Consider the following 25,744-nt stretch of genomic DNA (forward strand, 5'->3'; position numbering starts at 1 on the left):
GATTTCCTTTTGGAGAATGCCCTTCCATCATTCTGTATTTCCTATATGTTAGCCAGAGTTGGTTTCTGTTGTTTGCAACCACAAACTTTAACTCATACACTCAGAGACTGATGGAAAGAGGCATCTGGGTTGGGACAGAAATTTGGTATTTTGGGGACCCTTGGACAAAAACAAAACCAAAAATTCCTAATATGATACAAATTCTTCCAAATTCCTATAGCATTGCTGGGAGTGTAAATGTGTACAATCACTTTGGAAGTCTGTTTGGCAGTATCCACTGAAGCTGAATATATGCATAGCCTATGACGCAGCAATTTCACTTCAATAGAAATGCATACACTTGCATTAATATGTTCACCAACAAATGGACATCAGAGCAGCACCGTTCATAATCATCCAAAACTGGAAACTATCCTAATCCATCTATGCTAGAATAAATTACTAAATTGTGTTATATTCATAAAATGGCATACTACACAGAAGTGAGAATGATAAACTACAGCTATACAGCTATACAAATATAACATTGAGCAAAAGAAACCAGACTTTTAAAAGTCTACACTCTATGTTAGAAGTCAGGATAATGGTTACTCTTGGGGGTAGGGGTACCCTTAGTAACTGGAAGGGGACAGAGGGAGATTCTATGGTGCTGGGAGTGTTCTGTTTCTTGGTCTCAGTTCTAGTTACTTGGCACATTCATTTTATAAAAAATTCATAGAGCTGAACACTTATAATTTGTATACTTTCTGTATGCATGCTACACTTTAAAGCTTACCCAGAAAATCTTACCCAGATTTTTCAAACTGTTTCACAGATTATTATACTATATGGGGATGAGAAATTTCCCACTTCCATTTGGTCCATTGAGGACTCCCCCAAACACAGCAGCTTCAGTTCCTTAGAGGATCTAGCAAACCACAGATGAAGAATTAGAGTGCCCTCCATCAGATGCAACTTACCAGAAGGAACCTTATACATAGAGGATGCCTAGGAAAAGTGGATTCGAGCAGGAAAAGGGAAATAAAATGGTTTCTGCCACAAGGTGCTGACAGGTCATACTTGTGAGCACAAGCACAACAGCCTGGTGACTTCTATGATAACTTGTTAAGAAGATTCTGTAAGAATTCAAGGTCCTGAGGAGCCCAGAGCTGGCAAAACCCTGGTACATGTCACTAGTGTGGCCTGGCAGCTCAAGGCAGGCATGAGAATCCAGAGGTCTTTGGCCATGTCATTCTACATATAAGTTAAAAGTAATGATCATAAAGAAAAATAGTTTAATCCAAATAAAACACACAACTTCTAATGGGCCAATTCCTGCAAGTAGGGAAATATCTAATATTTAATATGTATATTAATGCATTTGATTCTCCCAGCATCCCTATGACACAGGTATGCTAGGTGGAGACAGCAGGGTAACACATTAATTTTAAGAACATACATGAGGTGTCATCAGAAGCTACAGTGAATGTTTAAACAAAAAAAATTATTACGGTAATAGACACATTGCCATTAACCTCCCCCAAAATACTCCCCCTCGCTTAGAACACACTTAACCCGTCGTTCTTGCCACTTTCTGAAGCAGTTCTGGAAGTCCTCTTTCATGAGTGTCTTTACTTCATCCTCCATTGTGACAACGCTCCGTGTCACACATTGCTTCTGGTATACAGCAATTTCTGTCAAATAAAAACAGTATGGTGTGTCCTCATCCACCTTACTCACCAGACCTGGCACCCTGCGACTTCTGGCTCTTCCCCAAAGTCAAAATGACCCTGAAAGATAAACATTTTGAATTGATTCGGGACTTCGAGGCAGCCACAACAGTGCAACTACAGACACTCACGAAAGAGGACTTCCAGAACTGCTTCAGAAAGTGGCCAGAATGATGGGACAAGTGTGTTCGAATCGAGGGGGAAGTATTTTGAGGGGGATTAATAACAATGTGTCTTTTACTGTAATAATTTTTTAAAATTTAAACATTTACCGTATTTTCTCATCATACCTTGTATATTGAAGTCAGACAAACCTGAGTTCAAATTCTGACTCTATTACTTTTAAGTTATGTGGTCTTGAACTTGCCTCTTAATTTACTGAGACTTAATTTCCTCATCTTTAAAATGGGAATGATAATATTATTTACACTGTTATATGGTTGTGAAGCTACAGTGAATGCATACAAGATAATGCATATAGAGTACTTAGCAGAGTGCCAGACACATAGAAAAATACTCAGTGAATGATAGCTGTTGCTGTTATTCTTTTTCTTATTATTATTGATAATCTTATTTCTTCTAAGGAGTAATTATACAATATTAAGAATGGTATTTATGATTTGTGTTTTGTAAACTAAGTGCAATTCTCTGTGATGAATTTTTTGGTTTTTGGACATGATTTTATTCTGTTATTCTCATGTAACTCTTCAGAATCGTTGAGATGAAAAAGTTTTGTACATACCTGGAACATAATATTTTGAAACACTGGCTACTTAGCCCCATTGGTTCACAACTGCTGGATCCAAGTTGCTTCTTTCTGTTGGGACCTCATCTGGTCATTAATCCCCAGAACAAAGTGGAAGGGGAAGAGTATGGCCCTTTTTCTCCATAGGTGTCATCTGTGATAAGAGGAGAATGAAGATCCCTAATCGATTCCCACCAGGCAGGCTAAAGGGGCACTCAGGAGGCAAGGGAAAGGTGATTAGAGACACTGTGGGGAAATGTATGTGGTCTCATTATCTTTTCCCTTAAAAATCTGGCAATTTCTCCTTTCTTTTGTAATAAAATCTCTAAGACAATAGAATATATCAAGAAAGAACTGGGTGTTTCAGTCAACTTTGTGACCCCATTTAATTGGGAGATTTTTTTGCTGTAAATGAATATCCCTAACTCTAATGACCAATTTTCAAAGAATAACCAGAAGGTATAATTATGCACATATATATTCTTATATTTCTAAGATGCAGCACTTTTCAATATGTGCCCTGCAGAAGTAACTTAGCAAAATGTTTTCTGAAAACGGCATTATAGAAATAAGTGTAAGAATACTGAATACTATTATTGAGGACATTTTGCTGTTGTCTCCCCAGTATCAGTTCCCCCCTCTTCCATTTTTAACTGAATATCAACCTTCCCCTACTCTCTGACCGTGGAGTCTGGGTAGAGCATCATTCCTCCTTCTGGAGTGGAGCTTGTGGTCTAGGCCTCAGTCAATCAGCAAGCCATATTTTCCTAGTCATGGTGATTGGGGCAGAGGTGGGCATGTGAAACAGTTAGAACCAATGAGACACATGAGGCTTTTGCTAGGGCTGCTGGGAAAACGGCAGCCCTCTTTCTGATTGGTTTATGCAATGAGATGTGATACTGGAGCTGTAGCAGCCATTTCCCATCAATAGGGGAGAACCCACGTGAGCAGGGAACCAGAACAGAAGAAGCAAAATGTGTAAAAATAGAGGGAAAGCATGTGACAGCTATGAAAATGCACCACTTAGATCTCCTGCAATGAGGAGGATGGCCCAGCTGCTGCCCTCTGAATCAACCACCACACTGTGACCAGGACACATGGGCACTCCCAGCCACTGACCAGCATGGTGGGGAGACTAGTGCAGGCCCAGATCTGAGAAAAAGGCCCATCACCGTGCTGAACTACAAGGGAGGCTGGAGAATATAATGTTTATTTCCGACAGCCATGTGCCCAGCTTAAAATTTTGAGCTTTTTGTATTAAAAAAGTAGGGGCAAAAAGATGCTGTACACAACTAGGAATCTCTGCCACTGTTATCTGGTGCTTCCAAGATTTCAGAGCACTTTTTTGGGCATTATCCTAGAAGGCTCTTCCAATATTTCACACTCTTTCTACATCTAAATATTACTTCTGGGCTCTTTCTTTTCAACATCCCTTACGCCCCATCCAGCATGCTAATTACCACCCAAGTTCAAACTGGGTTATCTTTCTACTACTGCTGTTAAAATAGCCTCTTTCCTCATCCCTCTCTGTGACAAATTCATCCTTTTAAGCCACCAGATGAAGCTTCTTAAACATCATCACTTTGTACACATTTTTTCCTATTTAAGCCCATTTTTTATAGGGAAAAGAACAACCTCTTCAGTCTTGCTCTGCAGGGTCTCCTTGATCTGGCCTTTCCCCAACCATCTGAAGCTCATTCACAAACCTGGTGAACTGGGCCTACTTCTCTTTACCAATACACAGCTCCTCACCAGCTTTCTCTTTTCATGACTACTCCCTCATGTCCTCTCTCTTTCTTGAGGTTCTCCTGGACTCTTGGTCTTTTGAAGGCAAAGAACATACACTTAGACTACGTCAAATCATGGGGGAGGCGTAGTAGTGGATGGCAAGGGTACATATAGCACGTTGGGAGACAAGGATCTTAAGAGAACCCTAGAAAGGTGAATTATTGAGCTTCATGGAGACTGGAATGGAATTAGGGATTTGGCAAAACAAGATGGTTTTTTTGGTAGACTTTGGAATCTAACAGGCTGGGTTTGAGACCTGGTTCTTCCACTTACTAGCTCTGTGAACTGGGCAAATGAATTAAGCTTCCTTTCCAAATCTGAGAACTAGGAAAAGGTAAAACAACCTCTCTAGGGTTGTTGGGAAGGTAAATGAATTATATACGAGGTGCGATTAAAAAAATACAGTAAATGCTGCCACCGAGTGCCATCCAACTGGAAGGCAGGGATCTTCAATATGGGAAGAGGCACGTTGAACCTTAGTAACAGTGTGTGACAAGTTTCACCTTGTTCGGGTGCAGTCAGTCGGGTGTGAGCTACAGTTGAGAGAAGGTGTGTTTTAAAGTGTGCTGTAAATCATCTCCATCATGACAACACTCCATGTGACACATCACTTTGGTATACAGCAATTTCTGTCAAATAAAAACAATATGAGGTGTCCTCATCCACCTTATTCACTGGATCTGGCATCCTGTGACTTCTGGCTCTTCCCAAAGTCAAAATGATTTAGGACACCAAGGCAGCCATGACAATGCAAATAAAGACACTCACGAAAGAGGACTTTCAGAACTGCTTCAGAAAGTGGCAAAACAAAGAGATAAGTGTGTTCGAAGCAAGGGGAGTATTTTGAGGGGGATTAATAGCAATGTGTCTTTTACTGTAGTAATTTTTTTAATTTATTTAAACATTCACTGTATGTTTGATCACACCTCGTATATAAGCCCCTTACCTCCATGCTGGTAAAATAGAAGGCTCTGGTAATGCAGGTGAGACTTGTGTTTTAAAGTGCATCTAGGAACCAGACCACCAAGCCCCAATACAGAGCTGATGGATCTTGCTCCATTCCACCATTCCCACAACTCAGTTTAGTTGTCTTCATTTCTCTGAATATGAGGATTCTTTCCTCATATTTCTGCTTTAGACTTTTTTGGATTGGCCACTGCTAATGTATCACCTCTTGGACAGCATTTCTGGCCCTTGAGCAGCTCCTTTTGGCTGTTTCTAGTCAAGTGTGCACTCCTGTCCAATCAGCCATGGCACACAGGAGAGGTCTATGGTTCGTGGCATTGCAATACCTATTAGCAAGGTGGGGACAGCAGAGGATTGAAAGGACTGAGTCACTGGTATGTACAGTGTCACAAATGCCTTCTCTGCCCTTCTACTTCCTAGGCACAGATGCAAGAAAATGAACCTTGCCTAAGTCCTACCCTGTATGACACTCTGGGCATTTACACACAATTCCCACCCATTCAGAGCTTCAGGGCTGCATTACAACTCTTGTGGCCATTCCTCCATTAAAAAAAAAACAAAACTAAAAATTATACTTTTTGACTGCATTGGTATAAGAACAAACATAATTTAGGCTGGATTTATTGTTACATATTTACTATTATATTTAATTTCTGTTTAAAATATATAAAATTATAACATTATCATGGACCCCTAAACAGTATCTGGGCCCTAAGTACTGTGTATGCTGGGCCTGATAGAGAAGTCAGCCCTTCCCCCATTCAATAAATATTTATTGAGCATCTACTATGGGCCAGACATTCTATCTAAGTACAGAGAATACAGTAGTGAGGAAAAACAGAGTCCCCGTCCTCATCGGACTTATTTTCTGGCGGGCACTCCAGTTCATTCTTCAAAACCTCAGAACAAGGTATGGAGCTTTCTAAAGATTTTTCCCACTAGTAACTATGGGGGTACTTGGATTAGAAAGGCTCTTCCTTCATTGCTTTTACACTTAGATTTGGGAGGAAAAGACAAAGTCCCAGACGTGCTAATTGAAGGGGTTATGACTAAACAAAGACAAGGTGCAGTTCATCTCAGTTGCTGAGAACAGTGTACATTTTCACAGTGCAGGCTCCCTTCTAGGAGGCAATCCTTTGCGAGGCGTGTGAGGCAAGTTTTTAGGCAGCAGGCTCTGGAGTGTTCAGATTGCAGCTGGGCCCTTCTTGGCTACATAGCTTTGGGCAAGTTTTCATCGCTCCATCTCAATTTCTGCAAATGTAAAATGTTCCCAGTGTGGATTTTTATAAGGATTAAAGAGAAAAACTCATTTGTAGCATATTGAGTTCTCAAGAAATGTTAGCTATTAATGAATATTAGTGGCTACCAGAGACTGAGAGGCCATCTGCAGATGGAGCAAAGGGTGACCTGGCCCATTAGCGATGTTGGCTACAGACAACTCATTTCTCCTGTATCTGCTATTCCAAGAGCAGGCTTGGGTAAGATCTGTGTACAAGACAAGGATGATTTTAATGATAGCCTGCATTTGCTACATGTGCCCTATGGATGGGTTCCACGCTGCTTACGTGACCCATGTATTTCATTTAATGCTGTCAAATCAATGGCAAGGTAGGCATTATTTTTCCTATGTTACAGTAGAAAAATGGAGGTATGGTAGAGGGGAAGCAGCAACTGTGGAGAATCATCTCCTTCCCTCTGGCTCTTTCCTTTTTAGCTGGAGTTGGAGGTGGAAGTGGACATAAGTGAGAGACACCCAGACTTCAAGGAAAAACTGGCTTGGTGTTAGTATAAATTAAGTCACACATTTCCTAACTCTGGTGGGCAAGTATTCTGTGGATACGTCACCAATTCAAGGACAGTGGTTTCTGGCTGCTGCTAAAATGGAATCTAGGACTTCTTGGGCACGTAACAGTTCCCAGACTTGGGAATAGCAGTTGAAGAGTTGTGAATAGTGCTTAACCTTTTCCTCTTTCTTTGAGCCAATGAGGCCATTGAGTGCTTGCTCTTATCAAGCCTTTGAAGTGGTTTTGTCGCAGCTGCCAAGGACAATAAAAGCAGCAGCCATGGAGAGATTTCTAGAGGATGTTCATATCTCTACCTCTTAAAATTGTAAATAAATTCAAAGCTCCCACAAACCACATGGTGTCTCATTAAGAATCCCTTGCACTGAATCTTCAATTTCAGACCCTGCCCACCACTACTGGCTCATCCCTCATTTCTCTCTGCCCTTCTATTAATATTTAACCACTAATAATTCCTTAATAGCCCATTGTTTTTCCTTTCCATGTGGTTTTTCAAGATGCACCTCTCCATGCAATGTCCCTCTTCATCTAGGAAATCTGCTTTTCAATTGCCTGCTCAGTTGTCCTTTTTACCAGATACTCTTCTCTTCCAGTAATCTATTGTTGTGTAACAAACCACCCCAAACTTAGCTGCTCAAAGCAATAATTTTTTTATTATTGTTCATGTTTACTCAAAGTGCTATGGGTTGCCTGAGCTCAGCTGAGTGATTTTTGCTTGGGGTCTCTTATGTGGTCACAGTCAGAAGAATGGAGATGGGTTGTCAAAAGGCTCAACTGAGCTGAGTAGCCAGTTGACTCCTTCACAGCACTATTTGACTGAGATGAATGGAACCACTGGCTGCTGAGTGGGTATCTCTCTGTCTTCTTGTGATGCCTTCTCATGGCTCAGTTGGGCTTCTTCACAGCATGGTGGTCTCAGCATAGTAAGACTTGTTACATGACAGCTTGTTTCTCCTAGAGCATGTGTTCTAAGAGACCAAGGCAGAAGCTGCAAGATATTTTACAACCCAGTTTTTGAAGTCACACAGGGCCACTTCCACTGACTTCGATTGGTTATACAGGCCAGCCTAGATTCAATATGGGAGGGCCTACACAGAGTCCTGAATGCTAACAAGTGCAGTTCATGAGGAGGTGCTTTTCAGACTGACTACTGTACCTTACCTGCCTTTCCCTTGTCTGTGCTCTCTTGGGATCCATGTACACCCCGAACTCAGCATTTATCTCAGGATATTATACTTGCTTCTTTGTTGTCTCCCTGCTCCACTGTGAGTGCCTTTGGTTAGTTGGTTCTTTTTGAAACTTCTGTGCTTGGTCTACTCCTGGTCCTCATGAAAACAACTTTACTTTATGGAGCTGAACTAAAGTGTAACTTAACACTTCCCCCCAGACTCAGATCTACTCAAGACTTTAGTCAAATGTCTCCCTCACCTCCAAACTAAAGAGGGACACCCTGAAACCCAGACCCAGACCATGCCAGTTACCCTACAGACAACACAGAACAAAGCATTTTTCTTTTTCCCTTCTTTGACAACAAATTAATTTGGTTCTTGAAAAAGACACCAACTGACAGCCCCACAGATTGAGAAATGTATGTCTTCCTCCAGAGATCACCTTGTGCACAGAGAAGCATGGATGAATTCTGAAGAGGGCAGCTGAGCATGGGCATGAATGGAGACCCAACCACCAACTCTCTAAAAAGAGCCAAGTAGGGAGGATGTTTCTTTAACAAAGACATCACCTCTGGGAACAACCTAACAACCTGCCTGGCTTCAAGCTTCAGTTCTGCCTGAGTTCTTCTGTCTTTACTAGATTTAGGATGGTTGGAGTGGGAAGAAGAATGAAGAGAAAATCCATCTTGATAGTGGAGATCAAGAAAATTATTATGGGGGTGGCCGGATGGCTCAGTTGTTTAGAGCGCGAGCTCTTAACAACAGGGTTGCCAGTTCGATTCCCACATGGGCCAGTGAGCTGTGCTCTTCACAACTAGATTGAAGATGAGCAGCTGGATGGCTCGGTTGGTTAGAGCGTGAGTTCTTAACAACAAGTTTGCTGGTTCAATTCCCACATGAGATGGTAGGTTGAGGCCCCGGCAACTAAGATTGAAAAAACCGCGACTGGACTTGGAGCTGAGCTGCACCTTCCACAACCAGATTGAAGGACAACGACTTGACCTGGAGCTGAGCTGATGGGTCCTGGAAAAACACACTGTTCCCCAACATTTCCCAATAAAAAATTTTTTTGAAAAAGGATTATGGGATGAAGTGGGAGAAAAGAGAAGTTGGGAAAAGTGTCCTCCTTCAACAGGTTACAAGGAAAATAAATGCTCACTAGTTCCCGCTCTTGCAAACCATACTCACTCACCTTTCTTCAAATCATAACTCAAACCTTCTTCTTTATTAAAAATAATAAATACAGATTCTGGTCACAATGGCAGAAGAGGTAAACACTCTGCTTGACTCTTTTCATGACCACATCAAAATTACAACTAAACTACAGAACAACCATCATTGAGAATCACCTGAAGTCTAGCTGAACCAAAGTCCTACAACTAAGGACATGCAGAAAAAGCTACCTTGAGACTGGTAAGGGGGGTCGGATGGAGATGTGAAACAGGCTGGTCTCTTACCCGCATGTGACCATTAAAAATTGGGAGGGATATCTTGGCTGCAGAGGTACCTCTCCCCTGGAGGAGTGAGGGATACCAGCCCCACTCCCGGTACCCCAGCCCAGGGTTCTAAGGCCAGGCAGAGAAGTCTCCATAACTTCTGGCTGTGAAAACCAGCGGAGATTGTGGCTGGTGAGTGAGACAAAGGGCTGTTGGAGTCCCAGGTGTTCCTCTTAAAGGGCCTAAGCATGGACTTACTTGTTGACCAACTCACTTGCTCTGAGCTCAAGCACTAGGGCAGCAGCCCAAAGGCATCAGGGACATTAGGGAGGAACTGAATTGTCTGGCTTCAGGGTGAGGGCTGGAGAGGCAGCTTTCTCCCAAAGAGAAGTGCTGGCAGAATCCATTGTTTCTTTTTTGAGCCCTCCCCATTCCTGGCATGCAGACACAGGCAGCTGCCATATCTGAGTCTCCATCAATCTGGTTAACACCATTTGTTGGCCAAGCCCTGGATATTCCCTGAAACCCCACCCAAGTTTCAGTCATACCCAACCCACTTCCAGTGGTTTTTCCATACAAACAGCCTGCCTCGGCTCATGCTGCCAACTTTCCTGAAAACCTCTCAAGTGTTCACAAAACCCAAACAAGCAGCATCTGGCTTTGGCATGTACTGTACCTCTTGCTGAGCAGCTCTAAGCCTGGCACTAGTGGCAGCCGGCCTTGATTCATGGCTTGGCCTCTTGAGGCAACTCCAAGCCCAGTGTTGTTGGTGACCATCTTCCAATTACTTTGTGGCTTATGCCAGGTGGCCCCAGGCAGGGCACAAGCTGTGACAGAACTTGCCTGTTGTGGGGCCCCACTCAGAAGTCCCTAGGGCTGGCATGCCCATGGGCCAGCTTCAGACTGAGCCAGACCATCACCTTCAAGGATAACACACCCAAAGGGGAGACTGGGCAGGCACCAGAGCCCTACTAAAGCAAATCTTGCTCTTTAGGGTCAGACACTGCAAAACATCTCCACTGTAGTCACAGCAGTGACTGTGACTGACGTCTTTCCCATTGACATGCAAACAGCAATGAAGGCTCAACTATAACAGAAGGGAACCCCCAAAAGTACACACCTGGAACACCCAGCTCGGGTAACAAGAAAAACTGTGCCTCTGGGCCACACATAACACTTACTACATAAGGCCACTGTACTAAGACTGGGAGACATAGCAGCCCTACAGCAGCCCTACCAAATACATAGAAATAAACACAGAGAGGCAACCACAATGGGAGACAAAGAAACATGTCCCAAATAGAAGAACAGAAAAAAGCACCAGAAAAAGAACTGAACAAAATGGTGACAAGCAATTGACTAGATGCAGAGTTCAAAACACTGGTTTATAAGGATGCTCAACGGTCTCAGTGAAAACGTCAACAAAGATATGGAAAACATGAAAATGGAGCTAGAAAACAAAGAACAAGTTAGAAATAAAGAATAAAATAACTGAAATGAGAAATACATTAGAGGGAATCAAGAGTGGATCAGATAAAGCAGAGGATTGATTCAGCAATTTAGAAGCAGAAAAATAAAAACATTAGAACAAAAAAGTCCAAAAAGATGAGGATAGTTTAAGGGGCTCTGGAACAACATTGAGCATACCAACATTAGCATCATAGGGGGGGTGGGTACCAGACGGAGAAGAGAAGAGAGAGACACAAATAATGAGACAAATCTTTTGAAGAAAAGAAAATAATGACAGAAAACTTCCCTAACCTGATGAAAGAAATAGACATACAAGCCTAAGAAGCACAGAGGTACAAAACAAAATGAATACAAAGAGGCCTACACCAAGATACATCATAATTAAAATGCCAAAGGTTAAAGACAAAGAGAGAATCTTAAAAGCAGCAAGAGAAAAGCAGTTAGTTACCTAAAAGGGAGCTCCCATAAGACTGTCAGCTGATTTCTCAACAGAAACTTTGCAGGCCAGAAGGGATAGGCATAAAATATTCAAAGTGATGAAAAGCAAGGACCTATAACCAAGATTACTCTACCCAGCAAGGGTATCATTTAGAATCAAAGGACAGATAAAGAGCTCCCCAAACAAGAAAAAGCTAAAGGAGTTCATCACCACCAAACCAGTATCACAAGGAATCTTAGAGGGACTTCTTTAAGATTAAAAAAAAATATAAAAATAAAAAAAATAAAAAATATAAATAATAAAATGGCAACAACTACATATCTATCAACAATTACTTTAAATATAAATGGATTAAACGCTCCAATCAAAAGACAGCATGGCTGAATGGATAAGAAAACAAGAGCTTTACATATGCTGCCTATAAGAGACTCACTTCAAATTGAAACACACACAGACTGAAAGTAAACTGGTGGGAAAAGATTATTTATGAAAATAGAAACAGAAAAAAAAAAAAGGAAAGCTAGGGTAGTTATACTTATACCAGGCAAAATAGTCTTTAAAACAAAGGCTATAACAAGAGACAAAGAAGGACCCAGTAATCCTACTTCTGGGTATCTATCTGAAGAAAACCAAAACACTACTGTGAGGCGACATGTACATCCATATATTCACTGCAGCCTTGTTTACAATAGCCAAGGTATCCATCAACAGATGAATGGATAAAGAAGATGTGTTACATATATACAATGGCATATTACTCAACCATATCAAAAATGATATCTTGCCATCTGCAACAACATGGATGAACCTAGAGGGTATTGTGCTGAGTGGAGTAAGTCATACAGAAAAAGAGAAAAGCCACGTGATTTCACTTATATATGGAATCTAAAGAACAAAATAAACAAAGAAACAAAATAGAAACAAACTCATAGATACAGAGAATATTTTTATTGTTATCAGAATGGGAGGGGTGTTCGGTGAGTGAAAAAGGAGGAAGAGATTAAGAAGTACAAATTGGTTGTTACAAAGTTGTCATGGGGATGTGGTATAGCTAAGGAATATAGTTAATAATAATATAATAACTATGTATGTTCTCATCTGGGTACTAGATTTGTTGGGGTGATAGATGGGAAGGGGTTAGGGGAAGGGTGAAAAATGTGAAGGGTTTAAAGAGTACAAGTTGGTAGTTACAAAATAGTCATGGGGATGTAAAGCATAGAAAATACAGTCAATTATATGCTCATAACTATATATAGTGCCACATACATAGACTAGTCAGTGGGATCATTTCTTAAATAATATAAATGTCTAACCACTACCTGTACACCTGTAATTAATATAGAATAACATTGAATATCAATTGTAATTGAAAAATTACAAAGGTGGGGGAAAGGAAAGGGAATAAGAGGTCCAAATTTCCAGGTATAAAACAAGTAAGTCATGGGGACGTAACGTACAGCATAGGGAATATAGTCAATAATATTGTGATAATGTGGTACGGTGTCAGATGGTTGCTGAACCTATCATGGTGATCACTTCTTTAGGTATATAAATGTTGAATAACTATGGTGTACCCCTGAAACCAATAAAATATTGTATGTTAGCTATATTTTAATAAAAATCTTTTTAAAAAATAAATAATAATAAAAAATATAACAAGAGCTATCAATTAACGAGTGCTTGCTATAGGCCAGACACTGTACTGAGCCCTTCATGTATATTACCTCACTGAATCCACACCATTCTGGGAGGTTGTTGTCTCCCCTAACCTTTCCTTATCCCACCCCCAACCCTGCCCATTTTACAGAGGAAACTGAGCTTCAGAGAGATCACGCAATTTGTCAAAGGTCACAGAGCAGAACCAAGATTCTCACCCTGGCTGGTCTGCTTCTAGAGCTTTGATGCTCCATATTGGTCTAACAGCATCAGCATTACCTGGGAACTTAGCAGAAATGCAGATTCTCAGGACCTGCATAAGATCTATTGAATCAGAATCTGCATTTGAACATGGCCAGATGATTCTTTCACACATTGGACTTCAAGTGGTCTTGGCCTCTGTTGTCAAGGTGGAAGCAGTCCTTAGGCCATGGGGTTGGCACATCAGCATTGACTAAATCTTGGGTGACTGCTGACTTACCCAGCATATGTCAGCAAGAGTACATGTGATTGGCTATCTCTGAATGTGGCCTGAGAACACAAAGAACCCTGGGTTGCTAATATCACGCATGGTCTTTGGGCTGGTTCATGCTGCTGCAGCCACTCAGGACAACCCTACCAGTGGAAATGAACACCCTTTTTTTTTTAACTTTTTTTTCTATTAATGTATAATTTACTGCAGCTAAGTGATTAATTCTTACTTGTATAACTACCACCCAGATGAAGATATCAAACATTTCCAGCACCCCAGATGGCCCCCTCATATCCTCTCCCAATCAACACCCTCAGTATTCACTGTTCTGACCTCTATCATCAGTCACTTTACCTGTTCTTAAACTTCAAATAAATAGAATGACACAGAATGTTTTCTGTGTCCATGTGCCTATGAGATTCAGCCATGTTACTGTATTTCAGTACTTTGTTCTTTTCATTACTCAGTAGTACTCAATCTCTTGACTACATCACAGTTTGTTTATTTATTCTAATGTCAATGGACACTTGGGTTATTTTTATTGTTTGGCTATCATTACTATCGTTATTAAAGCTGCTATAAATATTTTTGTACGTGTGTAGGTGGAGATATGCACTCATTTCTCTTAGATAAATGCAAAAGCATTTTATTAAGCTTTTATTAAGCATATATTAAGCATTATTAGCTACTGTTAAACAGTTTCTCAGAGTGATTGTACCAATTTATACTTCTGCCAAGTGTGTGAGAGTGAGGACTCCTTTCTAATTCTAGTCCTATAGCTAGCCAGGATTCCCTTACTCTGTACTGAGGTGTTCTCCTTTGAAAAGGGGAAAGAAAGGCTTGATCCTAATTTCCTAAGAGATAATGGCACTACATGTCAACCGAAATCAATAGATTGTGCATGTTTGTTTGATGTCAGATATTGATGCACAACCCTTTTATGGGACACTAGAAAAGACACTTGATCTCAATGAGCTGCAATAGAAACTTTATAGCTTTTGCTCACATCAGAAAAAGGTCCCAAAGATATAATCAACCTTTACACACATATGGGGCAAATTTCAGGGCAGTGCAGGGAGAATTCAGTGTACAACTCACATTAATGATAACCTGAATAACAGGAGCAATGTGGAAGCAGAAATTATACCCCTGAGGTCTTCTCCACACCAGAGGCCACATATTAGTGCACGCACTTCCCTCCTGGGACTCTGCACCTTACTAGAAAGAGCCAGGACTTGGGTCTCAAGTAAAGGTTAGGAGCACAAAGCCCATGCTAATTGCTCAATGACCCTCAACCAGCCTTGCAGCCTTTCCATTTCTCAATGCCCCTTCCAATAAAATGAACCACAGAAGTTTCAGACTTCTCTTTCTCCTCCCTGATTCTTCCTTTTTCTCCACTTATTTAAAAAATCTTTTTATTTCAAAATCATTTTAATCTTACAGAAGAATTACAAGAATAGAAGGAACTCCCTTAACCTTTTCACCCAGCTTCCATTGCTAACATTTTGTCGTATCTGTCTAAATAAATAGAATTTTTCCCTGAAACGTTTGAAAGTTCATTGTAGACCCCCTATATATAGTCCCCCTATATCCCTAATAGTATTTAAGCGTGAATTTCCTAAAAACAAGGACATTCTCTTATATAAGAGAAAATGGGATTTTATTGATATCAACACAACCCTATTGTCTAATATACAGCCCACATTTAAATTTCACCAATTGTCTCAATAATGTCTTTTGCAGGGCTTCTGCTTCTCCCCCTTCAGGACCAGATCATGATCATGCATTGCATTTAGTTGTCATGTTTGTATAGTTTCTTTTAATCAGAAAAAGTATTTCAGCCTTTCTTCTCTTTCATAATATTGATGTTTTGAAGAATATAGATCAGGGGTTCTATAGAATGCCCCTGAACTTGTCACTCTACATTCTTAGCACATTCAGATTTGCCAGTCCCCAGAAATGAGAAGTTTTCTCTTCACCAGGCTTTTGTTCAAGCTAGCAGCTCCCCTGGAATTCCCTCCCCTTTTTCTTTAACCTGGGCAATTACCATTCCACCTTCTTTGAGAACCTTTCCAAGGCTTGGATGACAGCCCCTCCTGTGGGCTCCTGCAGTGCCTAAAGCTTACCCACCTGAGCATCTACCAATCTGTACTGTGTCCTTTGTGTGATGAAGAATCACTGACCACTACTCGGGGCTCTTCCATCTGCCTGCTTCAGGCTCCCCTAACAGTATAGCTGTGAAAAGTCTACACATCAGTCCTCAACCCCCACATTTCCTATATGCCCAGAGCCCTTGTTTGACTCCCGGGTAGAACGCCCCTGGTTCTGTCAGAGGTGGCATGGCCAGGGTGGACAGCCAATACTAGGGAAGACCTTTGGAGATGGAGCAATTCTGCAGGTATCTACAGCTCAACCCAGCAATAACAATAACAATAACAACAATAGCAGCAGGAATCCTAATAGCAAACACAGCACTTACTCTGTACTATGTCTAAATTATTTATAGATATTAAATCATTTACTGCTATGAGGTAGATATTTTGGTAGTGTGTTGGAGGTGTCTTGTACTGGTTCCTGAGAGCCAATTGTTAAATATTTAGGAATTTCACCATCTCGTTTTTAAACCATTGATTGCTGGAAATGGACCATGGTGGGAGTATTTACACCACAGAAATAAGCAAATACTAAAAATCATGCCTTTTTTTTTTTTTGATAGCTAATTTACCAGCACACTGGATATTGTTATTAACATCATTTCATAAATGAGGAAACTAGAGTAGTTATGTAACTTGCTTGAGGTTGCATAGCTAGTATGTTAGTTAGCTACAGCTGCATAACAAATTGCCCCCAAACTTAGTGCCTTACAACAACAATAATTATTTATATCTCTCACAGTTTCTGTGGGTCAGGAGTTCAGACAGGGTCTAGGGCCTAGTATGGATACCCTGTTTCTGCTCCATGATGTCTGGGGCCTCAGGTGGAAGTGTAGAATGCTGGGACCTGGAATAATCTGAAGGCTCTTTCACTCACACCTGGTGATTGATCTTGGCTGTTGCCTGAAGGCCGAGCTAGGACTGTCAGATGGAATGACCAGATGCAGCCTGCCCAAGTGGCCTCAGCACCCCTACAACATGATGGCTGGGTTCCAAGGGCAGGAATTCCTAGAGAGAGAGATTGCCAGGTGAAACCTAGATCCATTTTATGACTGAAACTTAAGAGTCACATAGCATCCCTTCTGCCTACTCCTTTGGTTAGGGCAGTCACAAGTCCCTGTTTGTATTCGAGGAGAAGGAGCATAGGCCCCCTTCTCAGCAGGAAGAGTACCAGTCACATTGTGAGAAGAGCCTGTGGCGTGAGTGTGCCCATCTTTGGAAGATACAGTCCAACACAGCCAGTAAGAGGTAAAGTAGAGGTTTGAACCCACGGTCAGGCTCCAGATTGCACACTCTTAGTCAGCCAGCTTTGGTTGCTCCGGAGGTGGACATTGCCATTGTGGCAAGGCCTGCGGACTTATACAGGATACTGAGCCCAGGACCAGTGCCCCTCGCAGGGCTCCTTCTCTTTTCCACCCAGCACTGCCCGAACCCCTTTCATGGACATCCATCCTAGGGTTCTAAGCCCCCACTCCAGTCCATTCCAGCATCTCTCTTTTATCCATATCCTCATTTTTCCTTTCCTTCCCAATAGACCATGGGAGCCATTAAAACCAGCACCCAAATCATTCATTACTTATCAGCAATCTGCCTCTGCTTTCCTTCCTTCAACCTCACTCGCACTGAAACAACATAGTTGGCAGCAATCGCGAGCAGCTTCCTGTAGGAGCACTCACCTTCCTCTCTAAAATAGTCTGAATTCTTCTAATGTAGTGAAGGAAAAGAACATAAAGGTGTGGTTTTCTGAAGATAGGTTGAATAACCATATCCTAAATTATCTTCCTCACTAGACAATTGGGGCTTCCTTAGTCACCCTGTTGCTTCCGGTCCTGCTGTGAAGTAGGAACTTTATTTTATGAATGAATTGATAAGAATGAATATGTTTTGAAGGGTTATTCTGTGCCAGGTACTGTCCTAAATGCTTTACAGGTATTAGCTCATTTAATTCTCACAAAACTACATGAGGCAGGATAATAACAATCCTATTATTGTCTCCATTTTACATGTGGGAAAATAATCAAAGAATAGAATAAATAATTTGTTCACAATCACAAAGCGAGTAACTGGTAGAGTCAACTGTGCTATCTCTCTTGACAGAAAGGACAGAAGAAAGGATGGAGAGAGGGAGAGAGGGGGAAAGGAGGAGAGGGGAAGAAGAAAGGGAGGGAAAGCACTATAATTTTTATCCCAGGCCAAGGCATCCCACAGCTGAAATATGAATGTTGCTATTTGGGGGGTCACTAAAAACTTTTCCTACCATAGTGCTTGAAATTCCCACTTTTACATCCATAGTCTTTGGACTAAGGTCCCAGATTACAAATGTCCTTCAACAGCATAGCTTCAAGACCTTAACAAGTACTCACATATTAGCTTAAATAAACATAGATGTTACAGCACCTTCTGGCAGTAGATGTGATCAAAACATACGGTGAATATTTAAATTAAAAAAATTATTACAGTAAAAGACACATTGCCATTAATCCCCCTCAAAATACCCCCGCCCGCCACTTTGAACACACTTATCCCATCGTTCTGGCCACTTTCTAAAGCAGTTCTGGAAGTCCTCTTTCGTGAGTGACTTTACTTCATCCTCCAATGCTCCATGCCACACATCGATTCTGGTATATGGCAATTTCTGTCAAATAAAAACATTACGGTGTGTCCTCATCCACCTTATTCACCAGATCTGGCACCATGCAACTTCTGGCTCTTTCCCAAAGTCAAAATGACCATGAAAGGTAAACATTTGAGTCAATTCAGGACATCGAGGCAGCCATTACAGTGCAAGTAAAGACACTCACGAAAGAGGACTTCCAGAACTGCTTCAGAAAGTGACAAGAATGATGGGATAAGTGTGTTCAAAGCGAGGGATAGTGTTTTGAGGGGGATTAATGGCAATGTGTCTTTTACTATAACTTTTTTTTAAGTTAAACATTCCTGTATTGTTTGATCACACCTCATAATTTGGGTGCTAAAAGAATGAGAAACTTGGAGGCTAAAGATTGAGAGGCCAAACCCAGAAGGTGACCCCAAATTGGCCTCAGTGAGTCAGCAGAGCCCTGACCTCTGGGTATCCCATGTTAGGCACGAGATTTGTACCTGGAAAGTGGTATGGAAGTCAAACACTGGAAAAGGGAGGCATATTATAAACCCAAAGCTAGTGAATCACTGTGTTGTTGTGGGTTCCCTGAGAAGCAGCCCCTTAAACAAAGATTCAAGAGCAAACAGTTTTATTTGGAAGGTGAAAGAGAAATGAGTAGGAAGTGGAGAAATGAGACAGGCCAGAGTAGGCTGTTAAAAAATATTTTCAGTCAACTACTACTATAGGCAACTAAAACTTAATCCCATAGGGATCTCTGCAGGTGCTGGAAGCCTGTAAAATCGACATCCCTAAATGCTCAACAATAGGGAATTGAGATTATACATAATAAATGATAGGATATGCTCTCAACAAAAAGCCATGGAAAGACAGAGAGAGAGAGAGAGAGAAGAGAGAGAGAGGGGAGAGAAATTTAATAGCAATTATTTACAAGTAAAATTTCAAAGCAAACAAAACTTTTACTTATCCGTTCTTTCTTAGATTTTTGTTTGTTTGTTTTCCAATTACAGTTGACATAAAATATTATATTAGGTTCAGGTTTATAACATAGTGAATAGAAATTCATATACCTTATGAAGTGATTAACCCCAATAAGTGTAGTAACCCATCTGACACCATACATAGTTATTACAATATTATTGATTATATTCCCTATGCTGCACTTTACATCCCGGTGACTATTTTTATAACTGGCAATTTGTACTTTTTAATCCCTTTCAACCTTTTTCCCTATCCCTCACCCTCCTTCCCATCTGGCGATCACCCATTATTCTGTGTCTAGATTTTAATTTCTATTATGTTTGTTTATTAGATTGCTATGGCATTTGTGAAATCATGTGGCATTTGTCTTTCTCTGTCTTATTGTACTTATCATAACACCCTTTAGGTCCATGCATTTTGTCACAGATGGCAAGATTTCATTTTTGTTTGTGGCTCAGTAATATTACATTGTATATACGTACCACCTCTTCTTTATTCATCTGTCTACTGAGGACCACAGGTTGCTTTTATATCTTGGCTATTGTGGTAATGCTGCGATCAACATAAGGGTGTATATATCTTTTTCAATTAGTGTTTTTGATTTCTTTGGATAAATATAAAGAAATGGAATTGCTGGATCATAAGGGTAGTTCTACTTTTAATTTTTGAGGAACCTCCAAACTGTTTTCCATAGTGGCTGCACCAATTTGTAATCCCACCAACAGTTCAGGAGGGTTTTGTTTTTTTATGTCCTCACCAACATTTGTTTGCTTGTTGATTTGTTGATGACAGCCATTCTTACAGGTGAGGTGATATCTCATTGTAATTTTTATTTGCATTTCCCTCATGATTAGTGATCTTGAGCATCTTTTCATATGTCTATTGGCCATCTGCGTGTCCTTTTTGGGAAAAATGTCTATTCAAGTCTTTCTGCCCCTTTTTAAATCAGATTGTTTGGTTTTTTTGGTGTTAAGTTGTATGAGTTCCTTATATATTTTTGATATTAACCCCTTATCAGATATATCATTGGCAAATATCTTCCACCACTCAGTAGGATGTCTTTTGTTTGTTGATGGTTTCCTTTGCTGTGCAAAAACTTTTTAGTTGATGTCGTCTCATTTGTTTATTTTTTCTTTTATTTCCCTTGCCTGGGGAGATATATCCAAAAACATATTGCTAAGAGCGATGTCAAAGAGATTACTGCCTATATTTTCTTCTGGGAGTTTTATGGTTTCCGGTCTTACATTTAAATCTTTAATCAATTTTTGAATTTATTCTTGTATATGGGATAAGAAAATGATGCAGTTTCTTTCTTTTGCATGTATCTGTCCAGTTTTTCCCAATGGAATACACTGTCTTACCCTATTGTATATTCTTTCTCCTTGTCATAGATTAATTGACCATATAGGCGTGGGTTTATTTCTAGGCCCTCTCTTCTGTTCCATTGATCTGAGTGTCTATTTTTATGCCAGAACTTTGCTGTTTTGATTACCGTAGCCTTGGGAGTACAGTTTGATATGAGGTAGCCTGTACCTCCCACTTTGTTCTTCCTCTCAAGATGACTTTGGCTATTCTGGGTCTTTTGTGGTTCCATATAAATTTTAAGATGACTTAGTCTAGTTCTGTGGGAAATGCCATCAGTATTTTGATGGGGCTGCACTGAAGTCTGTAGATGGCTTTTGGGAGCGTGGACCTTTAATGAGGCTATTCTTCCGTTCGTCAGCACGGTATTGCCTGCCATTTATTGTGTCTTCTTCAATTTCTTTCTTCAATGTCTTATAGTTTTACCTCCCTTGTTAAATTTGTTCCTAGGTATTTTATTCTTTTTGATGCAATTGTAAATGCGGTTATTTTTCTTTCTGACAGCTCAGTATTTGTGTATAAAAATACAACCAATTTCTGAATATTAATTTTGTATCCTGCACTTTACTGAATTCATTTATTAGTTCCAATAGCTTTTTGGTGGAATCTTTAGGGTTCTTTCTATATATTATCGTGTCGTCTGCAAATAATGACAGTTTTACTTCTACCTTTCCTACTTTACTTTTTTTCTTGCCTGATTGTTGTGGCTAGGACTTCCAAATCTATGTTAAATAGAGAGGAGAGAGTGGACATTCTTCTCTTGTTCCTCATCTTAAAGAAAAGGTTTTCAACTTTTCACCAAAGAGTATGGTGTTAGCTGTGGGTTTGTCATGTATTGCCTTTATTATGTGAAGTTTGTTCCCTCTATCCCCACTAAGATAAGAATTTTTTATTATAAATGCATACTGAATTTTGTCAAATGCCTTTTCTGCATCTTTTGATATGATCACATGATTTTTGTTCTTCATTTTGTTTGCATAATGTATCATGTTAATTGATTTGTGGATATTGAACCAACCCTCGCATCTGAGGAATAAATCTTGTTTATCATCATAGTATATGAGTCTTTTAATGTATTGCTGAATTCAGTTTGTTAATATTTGGTTGAAAATTTTTGCATTTAATGTTAATCAGGGATACTGGCCTATAATTATTTTTTTTTGGTAGGGTCTGTTACCAGGTTTGATATCAGGGGTAATGCTGGCACTCTAAAATGATTTGGGGGATTTTTCCCACCTCTTCATTTCTTGGGTGGGGAGAATAGTTGAGAAAAATAGGTATTAATTCTTCTTTAAATGTGTTGTAAAATTCAACCATGAAGCCACCTGGTCCAGGACTTTGTTTGTTGGGAGTTTTTGATTACTCATTCAATTTTGTTAGTAGTTATTTGTTTAGATTTTCTGTTCTTCTGCTTGATTCAGTCTTAGAAGATTGTATGTTTCTAGGAATTTATCCATTTCTTCCAGGTTGTCCAATTGTTGGCATATAATTGTACATAGTATTTCCTTGTAGTCCTTTGTGTTTCTCTGGTGTCAGTTGTCACTTCTCTTTCCTTTCTGATTTATTTATTTGGACCCTCTGTCTTTTTTATTCATAAGTCTAGCTAAAGGTTTATCATTTTGCTTATCTTTTCAAAGACAAGCTCTTGGTTTCATTGAGTCTTTGTATTGTTGTTTAGAATCCATTTGCTTATTTCTGCTCTGATATTTATTATTTCCTTCCTTCTACTAACTCTGGGCTTTGTTTGCTATTCTTTTCTAGTTCCTTTAGATGTAATATTATATTGTTTATTAGAGATTTTTCTTGTTTTCTGAGGTAGGTAGGCTTGTATTGCAATGATTTCCCTCTTAGAATTGATTTCACTCTGTCCCATAGATTTTGGGTTGTTTTATTTATTTCATTTGTCTCAAGCTATCTTTTGATTTCTTCCTTGATCTCATTGTTAACCCATTGTTTAGTAATGTGTTATTTAGCCTCCATGTGTTTTTCAGTTTGTTTCTTATAATTGATTTGTAATTTCATACCATCATGGTCAGAGAAGATGCTTGTTATGATTTCAATCTTCTTAAATTTATTGAGACTTGTTTTGTGGTCTAATATGTGGTTTATCCTGGAAAATGTTCCATGTACATTTGAAAATAATGTATAGTCTGCACTTTTTGGTGAAATGTTCTAAGTATATAAATTAAATCATCTGCTCCAATGTGTCATTTAGGGCCACTGTTTCCTTGATGATTTTCTGTCTGGATGATCTACCCATTGATGTCAACAAGGTTTTAAAAGCCCTCTATTATTACTCTTACTGTGTAGCTCTCCCTTTATGTCCCTCAATATTTGCTTTATATATTTAGGTGCTCTTATGTTGGGTGCATAAATGTTTATGAGAGTTATATCCTCTTGTTTGATTGATCCCTTTATCTTTATGAAATGCCCTTCTTTGTCTTTTGCTATACTCTTTGTTTTAAAGTCTGTTTTGTTTATTATATGTATTGCTACCCAAACTATTTTTGGTTCCCATTTGCATGAAATATCTTTTTCGACCTGTTTAGTTTCAGTCTATGCATCTTTCTATTTAAAGTAGATCTCTTGTAGGCAGCATATGTATGAGTCTTGTTTTTTTAATCCATTTATCCATCCTACATCTTGTGATAGGAATGTTAGTCCATTTATATTGAAAGGAATTATTGATAGGTATGTAGTTATTGCCATTTTACTAACTGTTTTTGTTATTGTTGTTGTAGTTCTCTGTTACTTTCCTGTCCTCTTGCTCTCTTCTCTTGTATGACTTTTTGTAGTGTTTGTTGTTAGATTCCTTTCCCTTTATTTTTTGTACTTCTCGTGTAGATTTTTAGTTTGAGATTACCATGGGCTTCATATATACAGGCTATGTTCATAGCAATTTATTTTATGTTGTTGGTCGCTTATGTTTGAACACATTCTAAAATCACTACTCACCCCCACGATATTTATGTTTTTGTCATTGTTTTCTACTTTTTTTTGGCATATATTTTTGTGTATCCCTTGATTTATTGTTGTAATTACACATGATCTTCCTACTTTTGTCTTTTAAAACCTTTGTACTAGTTTTATAGTTGGTTGATCCAATGCTTTTTAAGTGTTTGCCTTTGTCAATTAGTACTTTTTTCTTTCCCATATTTTCTTATTCATATTTTTACTGTTTTCTTTTCTACTTAAAGAAGTCCCTTTAACATTTCTTGTAATACTGGTTTAGTGGTAATCAACTCCTTTATCTTTTCCTTGTTTGGGAAAACTCTCTATTCTTCCTTTGTTTCTAAATGATAGCCTTGATGGATAGCAATCTTCATTCATCACTTTGAATATTTCATGCCAATCCCTTCTGGCCTGCAAAGTTTCTTTGATAAGTTAGCTGACAGTCTTATGGGAGCTCTTTTGTAGGTAACTAGCTGCTTTTCTCTGTTGCTTTTCAGATTCTCTCTTTGTCTTCAGCCTTTGGCATTTTAATTATAATGTATCTTGGTGTGGGCTTCTTTGGGTTCATCTTGTTTGGGATTCTCTGCACTTCCTAGACTTATACCACTTGTATGTCTATTTCCTTGCCAGGTTACGGAAGTTTCAAATCTATTCTTCAAATAGATTTTCAATTCTTTGTTTCTCTCTCTTTTCCTTCTGGTATCACACTATGATGTGAATGTTGGTACACTGGATGTTGTCCCAGAGGTTCCTCAAATTATCTTCATTTTTGGATTCCATTTTCCTTTTGCTGTTCTCATTGGGTGTTTTTTGATATATTGTCAGAAGATCACTGATTCAGGCTCTGTTCCTTTTCTTTTTTTTTAAATTAAACTTTATTGGGGTGACAATTGTTAGTAAAGTTACATAGATTTCAGGTGTACAATTCTGTATTACATCATCTATAAATCCCATTGTGTGTTCACCACACAGAGTCAGTTCTCCTTCCATCACCATATATTTGATCCCCTTTACTCTCATCTACCATCGCACTACCCCCCTTACCCTCTGATAACCTCTAAACTATTGTCTATGTCTATGATTTTTTGTTTCTCATTTGTTTCTCTTGTTCTTTTGTTGTTTTTGGTTTATATAGCACATATCAGTGAAATCATAGGGTTCTCTGCTTTTTCTGTCTGACTTATTTCGCTTAGCATTATAATCTCAAGATCCATCCAAGTTGTCACAAATGGTCCTATTTCATCTTTCCTTACCGTCAAATAGTGTCCCATTGTGTATATATACCACATATTATTTATCCATTCATCTATCGAAGGGCATTTTGGTTTTTTCCACGTCTTGGCCACCGTAAATAAAGCTGCAATGAACACTGGAGCACACTTGTCTTTATGAATAAATGTTTTCAGATTTTTTGGGTAGATACCCAGGAGAGAGATTGCTGGGTCATATGGTAACTCTATTCGTAATTTTTTGAGGAACCTCCACACTGCCTTCCATAGCGGCTGTACCAGTCTGCATTCACACCAACAGTGTATGAGAGTTCCTTTTTCTCCACAGCCTCTCCAACACTTGTTACTATTTGTCTTGTTGATGATAGCCATTCTATTTTTCTTTTTCTTTTTTTTTTTTTAAAGATTTTATTGGGGAAGGGAAACAGGACTTTATTGGGGAACAGTGTGTACTTCCAGGCCTTTTTTCCAAGTCAAGTTGTTGTCCTTTCAATCTTAGTTGTGGAGGGTGCCGTTCAGCTTCAAGTTGTTGTCCTTTCAGTCTTAGTTGTGGAAGGCGCAGCTCAGCTCCAGGTCCCGTTGCCCATTGTTAGTTGCAGGGGGCACAGCCCACCATCCCTTGTGGGAGTCGAACCGGCAACCTTGTGGTTGAGAGAACGCACTCCAACCAACTGAGCCATCCGGGAGCTCAGCGGCAGCTCAGCTCAAAGTGCCATGTTCAATCTTAGTTGCAGGGGGCAGAGCCCACCATCCCTTGCGGGACTCGAGGAGTTGAACTGGCAACCTTGTGGTTGAGAGCCCACTGGCCCATGTGGG

This window comes from Rhinolophus ferrumequinum, chromosome 17 (genome assembly GCF_004115265.2).
Source record: "Rhinolophus ferrumequinum isolate MPI-CBG mRhiFer1 chromosome 17, mRhiFer1_v1.p, whole genome shotgun sequence".
Taxonomy (NCBI): domain Eukaryota; kingdom Metazoa; phylum Chordata; class Mammalia; order Chiroptera; family Rhinolophidae; genus Rhinolophus; species Rhinolophus ferrumequinum.